Below are 13,954 nucleotides of genomic sequence, written 5' to 3'. Positions count from 1 at the left end.
GGCCAAGATCACGGCACTGGCAGATTCAGTGTCTGGGGAGAACCTGCTCCCTCACTGACAGCCATCTTCTCACTGTAACATCACACGGCAGAAGGGGCGAGGGAGCTCTCTGGGGTCTCCTTTGTAAGGCAATAATCCATTCATGAGGGCTCCGCCCCAAGTCTCCACTTCTTAATACCGTCATGTTGAGGGTCAATGTTTCAACATGTGCATTTTGCGGGGGACACACATTCAGACCACAACATCCCCCCAATTCAACATTTCTTGGATGAATATTAATTGAGTCCTTACTATGTGCTGGCGTAGCACTGGTCTCTGGGGATTCATGAATGGACAAGGCAGACCTGCCCCAGTAAGGGGTAGACACAGACAACCCGTGAGTAAGCAAAGAGGCAAGATGCCTTCAGGTGGTGACCATATGGTGGAGCAGGGTCTGTGGCAGAGAGGACTCTGAAGGGGCTGGGAGAAGGCCTCTGTGTGGAGGTGACGTGAGCTGAGGACCAGAAGAAGCCCACTTCAGGCAGAGGCTCTGAGCAAGAACACAGCAGGTGCAAAGGCCCTGTGGCAGGAACAAGTGTGTCTGGCTTCCAGAGAGAAGGGGAGGGTGGTGGAGGTCAAGGAGAGAGAGGTGGGCAGGGGCAGCATGTGAGGGCCCAGGAAGCCATTCTCGTCCATGTGTCACGGGAAGGCATGGGAGGCGAAGTGTCTTCGTGGCCGGGAACGTGGGCCCACAGCTGGACTACGTTTAAATCCCAGCTCCACCACTCAAAAGTTAGGTGACCTTGCTTAACCTTTCTGTCTCCCCATTCCAAAATGGAGTTGTGCATAGGAAGTAAAAGGATGGGTTCAGCCAGGCCTAGAAGGTCCATAGGCTGATCAAAGAAGGTAGGACAAACAGGCAAGTAAAGAGAAGAGAAGTAAAGAGAAGGGCCCCAGACCCTGGGGCAAGGCTGCCTGCGTTCAAACCCCAGGCTCCACTTCCTGGTGTGTCACCTAAGCTTTCTGTGCCTTGTTAGTAATAATAACCATCTTATGGGGCTGTTGAGAGAATGGCATAGATCAACACATGGCAGGTAGAGCAGGGCAGCGTAAGGGCTGCTCTCACTGTTATCATTGCAGGAAAAGGTCACCCACCTTAGGCCCTTGCACCCCCAGCAGGGCCACGCAGCAGCTGTGTGACTTTGCCCAGTCACTTGACCTCACTGAGCATCAAATTTCCATTAGTCACAAAGGCCTAGTCATCCCCATCCCTGCCCTGTCCCCGGAGGCTGTGGTGAGGAGCCAGGAGCCTGGGCCAAGGCCTGGGACATAGTGAAGGGTCAGTTCCCTGCCTGCCACCTGCCCACATGTAGTTCAAAGAAAGATGCTTCTTCTCCTCCTCTCCATCTCTGGGGACAGCTGTCCAGAAAAATCTGACCTCTCCAAGCATAAGAGAAGCAGTGCAGTGTGGTGGGGAGACCCTCAGTGTGAGAGTACCAGGAACCCACATGCCAATTCTAGCTCCTCCCTTCTCTAGTTGTAAAAGCTTGGGCAGGAGCTTCGCCCTCTCTGAGCCTCAGTCCCTGATGGGAACGCTGGGCCCGCAAAGCCAGGGTGGGGGTCAAACCAGACAGCAGGTGCTGTAGCCCCTGTCCCTCCTTCCCCATCTCTATGTCTGCTCTCCGCTGAGCACCACCCCTCCCATTGCATCTCCCAACACAGACATCCAACATGTGAGATTCTCTTAGCTTCCCCTCTGGGGAGCCTGACCCCCTTGAGTTGGCTACAGTCAGCATTCCTCTGAGACCATCTCAGAAAGCTGGCTTGGGGCTGGATGGGGTGCAAAGAGGGGGTGGCAGGGGCTAAGAAGAAGGCAGGGTGGGGCCCAAATGCCCAGCTTGTTGTCTTTTGAGGCCAAGCTGCTTCCCTCTCCTGGCTCCCCAAGGGTACTCTTGGATTCTGGAAGTCAAACTGGCAAGGCCATATACCTGCTCATCAGCCCCAAGCTCCTGAAGCCAGACAGAGCCTGGGAGGACAGACCTGGAGTCACATCCTTGCTCGGTCACTTACAAGCTCTGTGACCTTGAGCAAGTTTCTCAGCTTCCTTTTTCTACAACTCCAAACCCTGATTTCAGTCTCTTGCTAGCCTAGGTTTAGTCCCAATAACAAACTGAGGAAAAGAAAAAAAGAGAAAAGAAAATAAATTACTCTTGGGACAGATGGAAAGAATACAGCTCAGGCAGCCACTCACCAGCTATGTGCTTGGGCAAGTTACTCAGCCTCTCTGGGCTCAGTTTACTTACCTGTAAAATGGGTATGATATGTCTCTCTCTCAAGTATTACTTCTCATCAAATGAGATGACACATGAGAAGTGCTTAGCACAGCTCCTTGCATATGGTTGATGCTCAAAAAAATAATACTTTTATTGTCATCATCATCACCATCATCATTATCACTATAGTTACCATTATCATCATGGCCATCGTCCCCACTGTCACGGTTAGCATCATCATCGTCACCATTATCATGACTATCATCAGCATCACAACCACCGCCACCACCACCAGCAGATGGGCTGCTGGTGTCCCCATGTGACAGATCAGTCTTGGTGAGTCTACTTGATAGTTTTAGGACTTAAAGCTGATTTTCTCTGACTTGTGGTAGTTAAAACTATACCACCCTGGCATTCTTTCCACTGTTTATTGTTTTAGAAAATAAACCAGAAAATTGCTTTCTTCCCAATATGGTTTCCAAATACCCAGCATCAGGATTTTCCACTGGCATCTTGCAATGTTCTCATCAGAAATCTCCTTCAAGGCATGATCCTTGAGGCTGGGAGCTTTGCCCAAGGGCTGTCTGGGAAAGGAGTTTCTAACACTAATATCGTCTGCTCATGCCCAGTTCTTTCCAACTAACAGAGGACTTTCAAACCATGCAAACCATTAATACAAGGGCCTTGGGAGGAGAAGGGTATGGGGAGGGAGTATTAGCCTGCTCAGGCTGCCATAACAAAATACCACAGACGGTCGGGGGGGGGGGGGCTCCAACAACACACATTTATTTTCTCACGGTTCTGGAGGCTAAAAGTCCATGAACGAGGTGCCAGCAAATTTCTGATAAGAGCTCTCTTCCTGGCTTGTAGATGGCTACCTTCTCACTGTGTCCTCTCATGGCCTTTCTTCTGTGCTTGCTGGGAGAGGGATGGTGGGGGAAGAAATTTCTGATTTCTATTCCTCTTCTAAAAGGACACCAGTCCTATTAGATTAGGGCCCCACCCTTATGATCTCATTAACATTAATTACCTCCAAAATGGCCTATCTCCATAGACAGTCACGCTGGTGTTCGGGGCTTCAACATAGGAATTCTGGGGGACACAGTTCAGTACATAACAGAAGGGAAGATATATTTCTAAAAAGCCTACTACATGCCTGGCACTGTATCAAGAACTTTCATAGACATTGTTTCATTTGAGTCTCGAGACAGACCTGCAAGACAGGTAACACAGTCCTCATTTTACAAGTGAAGAAACGGAGGCTCAGAGAAGTTGAGTGGCTCAGTATCACACAGCACAACCTGCGGTTCTATCTGACTTCAAATACCATACGCCATCTTTTTTTTTTTTTTTTTTCGTGTCAGTGGTTCTCAAAGAATGGCTCAGAGACCTCTGGGGGTTCCCCAAGGTCCTAGATAATACTAATAGTATTATATATTAGTAATGTTAATACTATATAGTATCCTAGTAATATTAATATTAATACTAATAGTAAATGGGGTTTCACTGTGTTGACATGTCACTGACGGTGCAAAGCCAATGGTGAGTAAAATTGATTCCTTAACTGGAACAGAAACACTGGCCCCAAACTCTACTAATAGTCATTCTACTGTTCTCTGCTATGCACTCACAGTAAAAAATAAAATAAGAGTCATTAATTTTCTTAAATCTCAGCCCTCAAGTACACATCTTTTTAATATTCTGTGTGAAAAAATGCAAAGTATACGTAAGGTATGTCTTTTGCAGACTGAAGTGTGACAGTTGCCTTGAGGAAAAGTTAAGTGTGCAATTGTCTGGGTTTTGAGCCGAACTAGCTGCTTTTTTCATGAAGCACCATTGTTTAGTCAAAAGAGTGATTGACAGGCTAACCATGATCATGCAGACTTAGATTTGAGGCAGGTATTTTTTGAAAATGACGGAAGCAAGCCTTTCACTTCAGGGTAAACAACGGTGTTTGTTGCCAATGAGAAGATTTGACCTTTTGACAAAATATGGAATTTCGGAAAACTTGATTCTCCTATGGTCAGCTTGCTCCCTAATGACTGAAAGACTTTTTTTGGTGGTGACATGATTGAGATTGGTGGTGAGATGAATGAATGCGATTTGTTTTATGTTATATCATTTAACGTGTCAATATTTGGAAGATTTCATAAGTCAGTGATCCAGCGTTTTATAAATGGCCAACAGATGTTGTTTCAGAGTCACACCTAGGTAAAGAGATCCATTCAAAGCACTGCGTAGACCAATGGATGTTAATGTAACAAAACCCAAAAAGTTCATCAATATGTTTTCAAATTTCACATCACAACTAACTGTTAAAATACTACCACTTGTCAAGTTTTGTGTAGTATCGAGAAATTAGCTGAAAAGTCTATTAAAATATTCCTCCCTTTTCTAACTATGTATCTGTGAGACCAGATTTTCCTCATCTATTATAAGCAAACAACCTATTGCAACAGAAGGAATGCAGAAGTAGCTATGAGAATTCAGCTTCTATTAAACCAGACTGTGAATAGATCTGCAGACGTGTAAGACAATGCCACTTTTTCTCTGATTTGGTTTTTTGAAAATTAAAAATATGTTATTCATGTTAATAAATGCAAGAGATTTATTGTTATTTTTAAATAAATTAATAAATACTCTAAAACATTTTCAGTTTTAATTTCTAAATGTCAGTAGATGCAACATACACGAACAAAAGCTCTTTGATGTCCTCAATAATTTTTAAGAGGGCAAAAGGGTCTTGAGACCAAAAAGTTTGAGAACTACTGCTCATGCCATTTTGGGGTTGAGGAAACTGAAGCTCAGAGAGGTTAGGCAGTTTGGCTGAGGTCACAGAGCTAGAAAATTGCCCAACATGGTGGACCTTGTGATGATTGCCGGGTTCCCCCAGCTTCTGGAAGACAGACCTTGGCTGAAAGCTTCCTTCGGGACCTCTTGGGCTGAAAAAAACTCAACCTGGACTTGGGTTAGATGGAGGAGTCCAAAGTCACAACCCTTTCTAGGGTCAACTTCCATCCAATGCCAGACTAATGGGGTCAGGGAGGGGAGGGACTGGATGGGGCAGCTCAGGCTTCTGAGGAGTTTGGATGGGGGGTTGGAGGGAGAGGAGGCTGGTGAGGGACCAGGTCCGGGCTACAAACAGCCCTGATGCGGGCAGAGGAATTTAGACCTGATCTAACGGTGCTATTCTGCCTTCGTCAAGATCTCAGCTGGCCTCTCCCTGGGTTTGAGAAAGTTCAGGGTTAAGGACAGAGCACCTACAGCAATGCAGAAGAGCGGCATTGAGCTTACAATTCTGGGTCTTTCTACCTCCATTCAAAGTGCTATGAGAATCGTGAAATGAGCACTGTTAACGTGTCTATATGTCAGAGGGGGCGGTTATCATGATCAGAACCTCTATCTTCAGGGGTAGAAGACCATGCAGCAGCTCTGGGACGCACGAATCCTCCCTAGGACTATCCGGTCACAGGTTCATGCAGCCCTGCTTGCACACCTCCAGGGGCAGTGAGCTCACTACCTCCTGAGATGGCTCCCTGTTTTTCTGTCTATTCTCTCGTGGAGGCCGAGATCTTCTCTTTGACGAGAGCCTTTCTCTTTGTTCCTTTTCTCCTCTTGCTTTTATTGCAACCTGCTTCCCCTCCAGACTTGCCTTCTTATTGACTTTCTCTCCATATCTTTTGCCATTTTACTCTGCTTGCTTTCTCCTTTCCTGTGTTCCCCGGTCCACCTCTGCACCCACACGCCCTCCCACAGCTAACTCCTGGAGCCTCATCCACTCACCATTTTCGGAGGTCTCCTGTGTGCCAACCATGGGAACAGATGGGTTCATCAGATCAGTCCCTGTCCTCACCAAGCTCATGATCCAGTGGGGCCATTGCCATATGGTCCCCCTGTCCATACAGGGCCATATGGTGTGCAAGGTGTTAGGGAGGGGTAAGTCACCGTTTATAAGTTTCCTAACCACAGGCTGGGGAATCCTGTTCTGAACACAGAATTTAAACCCAGGTCCGCCCACCCCCAGCTGTGTATACAAATGACTTCACCTTTCAGAGCCTCAGTTTCCGTATCTGGAAAATGGGTCTAGTATTACCTACCTCTCTGACCCATTGTGAGGATGAAAGAAAATGATGTGTGTGAGCCCCTGGCACACAGTAGGTGCACAGGACCTGTGAGTTGGGGTCCTACCGTCTCCACTCAGCAGGCCCTCGGAGCAGCTTGTGTGTCCCAGCGCCGGGCAAATGGCCGGTAGGTCGGATTAGGGACATGTGTTAGCAACTTTCCAGTCAACAGAGGTCTGTCCAGCAATTGGCCCTGCCAAACCCTAGGCTTCCCTTAACTGATTTGGACACAAGCAACGGCTGCAGGGCAGACCCCAGAGGCTCCTCCCTTAACCTCCGCTTCCCCAGTGCCCAGGGAGGAGCCACAGCCCTCCAGGGACACAGCCAGGCTAATTGAGGTGGATGGAATTCGGGCCTGGACCGCAGATCCTAGGAGGCGAGCCCCTGCTTCTGTTTGTTTAGGGGCCAGAGTTGTTAGCCTCGTCCTTTATCAGCATCTTTGGGGTGGGGGGCTGCTCCCCACCACCTGAGAGGAAGTACCTGGGCTTTGGTGTCAGGCACACCTGGATTTGAGCCCCGTGCTGTTGCTTTCTAGGTATAATCCTTGGGCAAGTCACGTCACCCCCTGAACCTCAGTTTCCTCTTCGGTTCAGGAAACTGACCCCCATCAGTTAAAATTACCCCCATCTCATAGGGTTGTGATGAGGATGAAATCAGATAAAGGATGCCAAGAGCTGCACACATGACAATTTGGGAAATGTTATTATGGTCATTTCCCACTGAGACCAATGCCAGGGGCAGAGCTGAAGAGAATCAGACCTCTCATGTGCGCATGAAATGATAAACACGGGGCAGGTGCTACAGACCATGCCCTTGGAGGAAAGGTGGATGGATGGCAGTGCTTGGTCTGGAGCGGGCCCGGCAGGTCGGGGCCTCAGTACACATTTGTTGACTGAAGAAATAAGGGGTCACCCAGGAGGACCTGGCCTTCACTTTCAACTATGTGTAAGATCGAGATGCCAACTCACTCTACGGGGGTCTAAGGTGGGGCTCGGGGTAAAGAAATCTCTTCCTGTAGCCAGGGCAGTCCGAAGATAGAAGACAACACCTCTGGTGGGAGTGAGCTCCCCATCGTGGTGGGTGTGCCAGGCTGCTTGGGAGAACTGTGGGCAGAGATGTTGTAAAGGGATCCCTGCACTGGGTGGGAACTTGGCCTCTGTGATGTCCAAGTTCCTCTCCAACCTGAGGGCCTCCGATTCTCGGAGAGGCTTTCTTTTCCAACTCCTCTGTCAGTTATGGTGGTCTGCTGCTCTGCAAACAACCTCCACGCCTCAGTTACTAATGTGGTGGAAGCTTATTTCTTGGCCAAATTACAGCCCAATGCAGGCACTTGTCGCAGTCTTCCTTTGGGCAGTGACTCAGGCACCAGGCTCCTTCCATCTTATGATTCCACTATCCCTCCAGCCTCTGAATTCTTCGCCAGATCCTCTGCATAAGGCTAGACAATGGGGGGAAGGAAAGAGTGGAGGATTGCATGGAAGATTTTTATGAACCAGCCTTGGAAACAGCGCATGTAATGTCTCCCCATGTTCTATTGGCCAGAACTGCAAGGGAGTCTGGGAAATGTAGTCCAGCTGAGTGTCCAGGAGGAAGAGGAAATGAGTGCGGTGAACTGCCGGTCAGTCATTGACACAGGAGCAGGAGGTGCACTCATTTAATCAATCATTCATTCATTCAATGAACAGTAAGCACCTACCTTGTGCCAAACCCTAATATGGGATATAAACATGAATCAGACGCAGCCCTGGTCTCCAGGAGTCCACAGCCTCAAGTTCACAGCCTGGACACATCAGGCAGCGACAGCCATATAGTTTGGCAGGGATGAAGGATGCCCTTTATCGCAGCACCACCATAGTGTATGAAACAGGGCCCCTGTTTCCTCATCCATAAGTTAGGGAGAACACCACCTACCTCAAAGAACGATACATGCCAAGCTCTTAGCACAATCCAGCATACGGTGAGCCCTCTAAAAATGGGAGTGACTATTTGTATTAGCAACTCTATGCTTTGCAACGTCAGTCCTTTCTGAGTATTTTAGGGTTGGGTCAGGAGATGCTGGGGACTACAGAGCCATAATGGTGGCATTCCAGGAACCCTGGCAGGGTGGAGGGAGGAATAGCGTCTGGTTGCTGACAGAGAAGCCTGACTGCCCTCAAATTCTCGCATGCAGTGGCCCAAGCAGAGCCGTCCAACCCAGGCTCCGTTCACTTCAAGGGAATGCCTGCAGCAGCTGCGTGTTTTCTCAGTTCCCCAGCATGACAGCCTCCCTGGAAATAATAATTCAGGGGAGTTTCTCTCTCCTTCCCTGAGGTAAAGCAAAAAGAGCTACACCCCTCCACAGCTCTATGAGAGAGATTCCAGAATGGGAAACTAAGGATCACAGAGGTTGAGCAACTTTCCTGCAGTCACAGAGCTGGGTGGCAGAAGAGGAATTCCAGCCTACGTCAGACTGCTTAATAACCCAGCTCTAGGGACATGAGGACAAAATTTGCCAAGGAGACCCTAGTTCAAGCTCAACCCCCTGTGTAAGCGTGAGCTGCTTTCTCTGAAAATGGGGGTGACAGCAATATCTTCCCATAGGGAGCTCAATGAGAAACACTGTGTTTAAGGTCCCGGCCCCTGGTCTAGAACTCAGCAACACCAAACTGGACGGCGGCCCAGTGTGGCGGTTAGGAGCACTGACTGAGAGGCAGCCGCCACTGCTTAGCAGCTGTGGCTCATTGGGAAAATCGCATACCTTCTCTGTGCCTCAGTTTGTTCATCTGTTGAAAGGGGATGATGAAATACCTGGCAAGTGCCATGTAAGTGTGATTTTTGTTATCATCTGTGCACTGATGAGGTGAATTCCTAATGGTTCTTCAAGCTACCTGATCTTTACAAATGGATAAGAAGGTGTCTTAGGCTAGACTTTTGAATTTTTTCCTTGAGGGGCTGGGAAAAGTCCAGACAGCTTAGCTCTGGGAGGGTGTTTGAATTGAGGGAACATTGAGTCTAGGAAGCCAGCTGCCTTCATATTACAGATGGGGAAACTGAGGCCTGGAGAAGGGAAGGGGTTTACCCAGGAGCTCCGGCTCACTCAGGGAGTCCTAGTGCCCAAGCCTGTGTGCCTTGCCCTCCTCTTCCTGTTTCAGGAAATGGAACCGGGCTTTCGTTAATCTGTGTGATGGAAATCGCAGGGGCCCAGATGGAGCAGATCCCCTGTCATGACTGGAAATTCTCATTGGTATCTGGCTGTCGCCAGGCTTTGCCTTATTCTGGAATATGAGTCCCCTTCTCCTCTGTCTGCCCTATGCCCCACTCATCGCCTTTCAGACTGAGGTACCTACATTGGAGAATTGTAGCCACGACTTCTCTGCAGCAGCAAGGGGTCCTAGACAGCACATTTCAATTCCACATATGTTTATTAGGCACCAGGCCCTGAACTAAGGGGATTCAGTGGTAAATGAATCAGCCATGGTTTCTGCACTTAGGATCAAACAGGAAGACAGATGCTAAACAAATCATTACAATCGGGCCCTGAACTGAAGGCTGTGTGACCACGAGCAAGTTATGTGACTCCTCTGAGCCTCATTTCTCTATCTGTAACCCAGGATGAATGACACCTATTTAAATCCCAGAGTTGACATGAGGATGAAATGAGGTAGGGATGACAGCAACTAACACCTAAGTAGAAGTTCTAGAAAGTGGAGTTCTTTCCCCTAATTGGAGAAAGAAACACTGCACTTGTATTTCTAAGAAGAAAGAATAAGAGGATGTGGATGGACCTACAGATGATCATACTAAGTGAAGTTAAGTCAGACAGAGAAAGACAAATATCATATGATACCACTTATCTGCGGAATCTAGAAAAAATGATACAAAGAACTTATTTACAAAACAGGAACATACTCACAGACATTGGAAACAAATTTATGGCTACCAAAGGAGGTGGGGAGGGATAAATTAGGAGTTTGGGATTAACAGATACACACTACTATATACACAACAGATAAACAACAAATAGCACAGGGAACTGTATTCGGTATCTTGTAACAACCTATCATGGAAAAGAACCTGAAAAAGAAAAAAATATAGATCGATCGATCGATAGATGGATAAACTGAATCACTTTGCCGTACATCTGAAACTAACATAACATTGTAAATCAACTATACTTCAATTAAAAAATTTAAAAATTAAAAAAAGAAGAAGAGGATGGTAAAAATAAATAGGAGAGCGTGCACTGTGCCAGCCAGGACAGCGTTCTCCCAGCTTGGTGATTCACTCAGGTCTGAGGAGTTGAAAGCAAAGGTTGTTGGCTTATAATGCACCACTGAGCCTGTCTATTCGCCAGATAATCCACTTTATGTGTCTGATAAAATGGCATCAAAATCAGAAACACATTTCCCAAAGATGTTGGAAATGCACAGTCCTTCCTTTAGAGCGTGTACAGCTGCAAAATCACTGTGATTTGGTCAGGTTGGGCGTGATCCATCCCAAGACCCAGTGGAGCACAGCTCTGCCGGTGTCCAGGCCATGGGAGGCCCTGCTCCACCACGCTCAGGCTGGGCGGCCATGGGGCCCAAGCTTCCTATCTGTGAAAATGGAACCAGTCCCAGCTGCTGACCCACTGAATTGCTGGCGTGTAACTGAAACCCGAAGGAAACTGTTTCACGGAGACACCTGCAGTGTCTAAAACAGAGCTTGGAGCATAGGAGATGCTCATTAAACTGTTATTGAATGGACGGTGCAATAGGAGCTCAACCAATATTTGTTGAATAGGCAATTAAATAAATATAGGTACAAAAGTATGTCTTTCCAGCCTACAGCATTCCTGGAATTTCTCCTTCTTTTCTTTCTTCCTTCCTTCCTTCTTCTCTCCCTCCCTCCCTTCCTATATTTCTGTCTTTCTTTCTTTCTCCCTTTTTTGTAGCTGAGACCTTTGGATACAGCGAGGTTAAATCATGTATCCTAGACCTAATTAGAGTCTGCCTCTGAAGTTTGGGCCTAGTTTTGTCTGACCCCATGTGCCTTATACTTTCCACTGTGTCTGGAAGTTTCTTAGAAGCCTCTGAAAGTATCAATTAGGAATGCTTTGAAGAGTAGCTTAAGCAATAACGATGTGTATTTCTCTCCCACCAGGCGTAGCGGAGGGTGGCAGTTCAGGGCTGGAGCAGCCGCTGAACGTTGTAGCACAGAACTAGGCTCTTTCCATCCTCAGACAGTTGGCTTTTTGTCTTAATGTGTGTTGCTTTCTGGTCACAAATGGCTGCCACAGCTCCAGGCATCGCAACCAAGTTCAAGGCAAGAAGTGGGAAGAAAGGAGGGGGAGGGCATTTCCCGAAGTGGTTTCTTTTTATTATCAGCCAAGGAAAAAGTACCCAGTGGCTGATATCTCAGCAGACTTCCCCTCCTGTCTCACTGGCCACCTTGGTCACCTGGCCGACCCTTCCTGCAAGGGAGGATGAGAAAGTGAGCCCCCAGCAGCGGCTGCTGGGCTGGCCGGGGCCGGCCCAGATCAACTGTTGTCTCTTGGGAACCGGCTCACTGCTGTTCTGAACAAAATCATGGTTGGGAGAGTAAGGGGAGAGGAGGGAACTGTTGGGGAGTCCAGACCTACTGTCTTCCGCACTGGCGAGTGAAGAAACTGAATCCAGGGCGCTCCTCAAGGACAGGCTCTGGGTGTTACCTATCATTGTACCGACTCTTTGAAGCGATATAGCACAGGGCAGGGCTTCCCGAAGGTGCCACACGCACGCGAGACAGATGATTTACTGTGATCTGCTGGTGCGGTGGTCCCTAACCACACAGGGAGAGAGAATTCCCTTCCTCGATTTGCTTTCAATTCTTCCGATTACATCTTGGAGAGATGATAAAGTAAATGTGTTGAGTGGTCCTTGATTATATCCTGGATTTAAAAGAAAAAACAAGCCCTAAAGAACATTACTGGGTTAAATGGGGGGAATTTAAATGTCAGTTATAAATTAAATAATAGAATTGAATCAGTGTTAAATTTTCTGAGTGTGATCATCAAGATTGTGGTTATGCCCTTGTTCTAGGAGATACACACTGAAGTAGTTAGCAGTCATGTCATTGATGTTCACCAAAAGGGATTTATACATGTATGTGTCATACACTTATACATGTATATACACACATATATAACTACACATATACATACACACGGTATGTATAACTATGTACATAAATATACAGAGATATATGTATATAAATATACATTATATATATAAACAGAGAGAAAGAAAGCAAATACAGCAAATGTTAACATCTGGTGAATTTAGACTCTAAATGAAGGGCCTATGGGTGTCCATTCATGCAACTTTTTTTTTGCGGTACGCGGGCTTCTCACTGTCGTGGCCTCTGCTGTTGCGGAGCACAGTCTCCGGACGCGCAGGCTCAGTGGCCACGGCTCACGGGCCCAGCCGCTCCACGGCATGTGGGATCTTCCCGGACCGGGACACGAACCCACGTCCCCCGCATCGGCAGGCGGACTCTCAACCACTGCGCCACCAGGGAAGCCCCATTCATGCAACTTTTTAATAAGTTTGAAATTTTTCAAAATGAAAAGTTAAGAAAATAATTAATGTTTTAAAGAGGAAATTTCAGAAAAATATTAAAGAAGTACATAACATGTTAGTGAGTATTACACCAATATTCAAAATCTTTCCAGTCATCTCTAAAGCCCCAGATTTGGGAACCACTGATGTCAATTTAGGGGACATCTTTCAGCATCATTTATCCTTAAGCTTTTATTCCCTCGTATGTAAAATGGGACGATTTTTACAGCATCCTGGGATGGCCGGTAGTGGCCTTCCGGCAACGTGGCGAGAATGGTATGAAATAATACACGCACAGTTCTTGGCACAAAGGCTGGCACAGAAGCCAGGTTATGGGGAAGGCTCACTGTGGTGTGCACCCCCAGTAAGTACCACTGGGCCTGGCACACAGTAGGGTTGTTGAGAACAGGGTGTAGCTGACTCAGGCAGGTCTCATCACCAGGTCCGGAGATCCTTGATTAGCAGAGTCCAGGGCTGGGTGAGGCAGCCAGCCTTCAGCGCATTGGGATGTGGCTAATTCCATTTTCCGGTCCCCGCATCCATCAGAGGCCGTGGGGTGCACTCTCACCCCCCTCCAGTGTCTGGAGCCGGGCAGTGTGGAGGGGCCGAGCAGCCCGGAGAATTCTTTCCGGCCATCACCATCACCATCAGGGCTGCCAATCCCCACCGCCGCCCCGAGGCTCCGCCGTGAGCCATGCTAATCCCATTACCCACAAATGAAGATGTAATCACAGCTCTCTCAAAGGGCCTCTGAGGCTGATCCCTCTTTGGAAAGAGAAAAGAAAGTGCAATTGTCCAAGCCACTGACTTCTGAAGTTCCCACTGCGATGAGGGGACACAGAAGTTATCTGGGGCGGCAGCTGCTCAGCTGGGAAGGGGCGGAGGCTGCCTGAGTGTGGCGCATAAAGCAGGGCGGGGTGGGGTTGGGTGTGCCACGGGCCAGATCCTACACGACTTGCACCGTGTCCTCGGCTAGACCTCCAAACTCTCTGCACCTCGCTTGTGCATCTTCCAAATGGCGGCA

The sequence above is a fragment of the Phocoena sinus genome, chromosome 5, assembly GCF_008692025.1.
Source record: "Phocoena sinus isolate mPhoSin1 chromosome 5, mPhoSin1.pri, whole genome shotgun sequence".
Taxonomy (NCBI): Eukaryota; Metazoa; Chordata; class Mammalia; order Artiodactyla; family Phocoenidae; genus Phocoena; species Phocoena sinus.
This window is presented reverse-complemented; position numbering follows the sequence as displayed.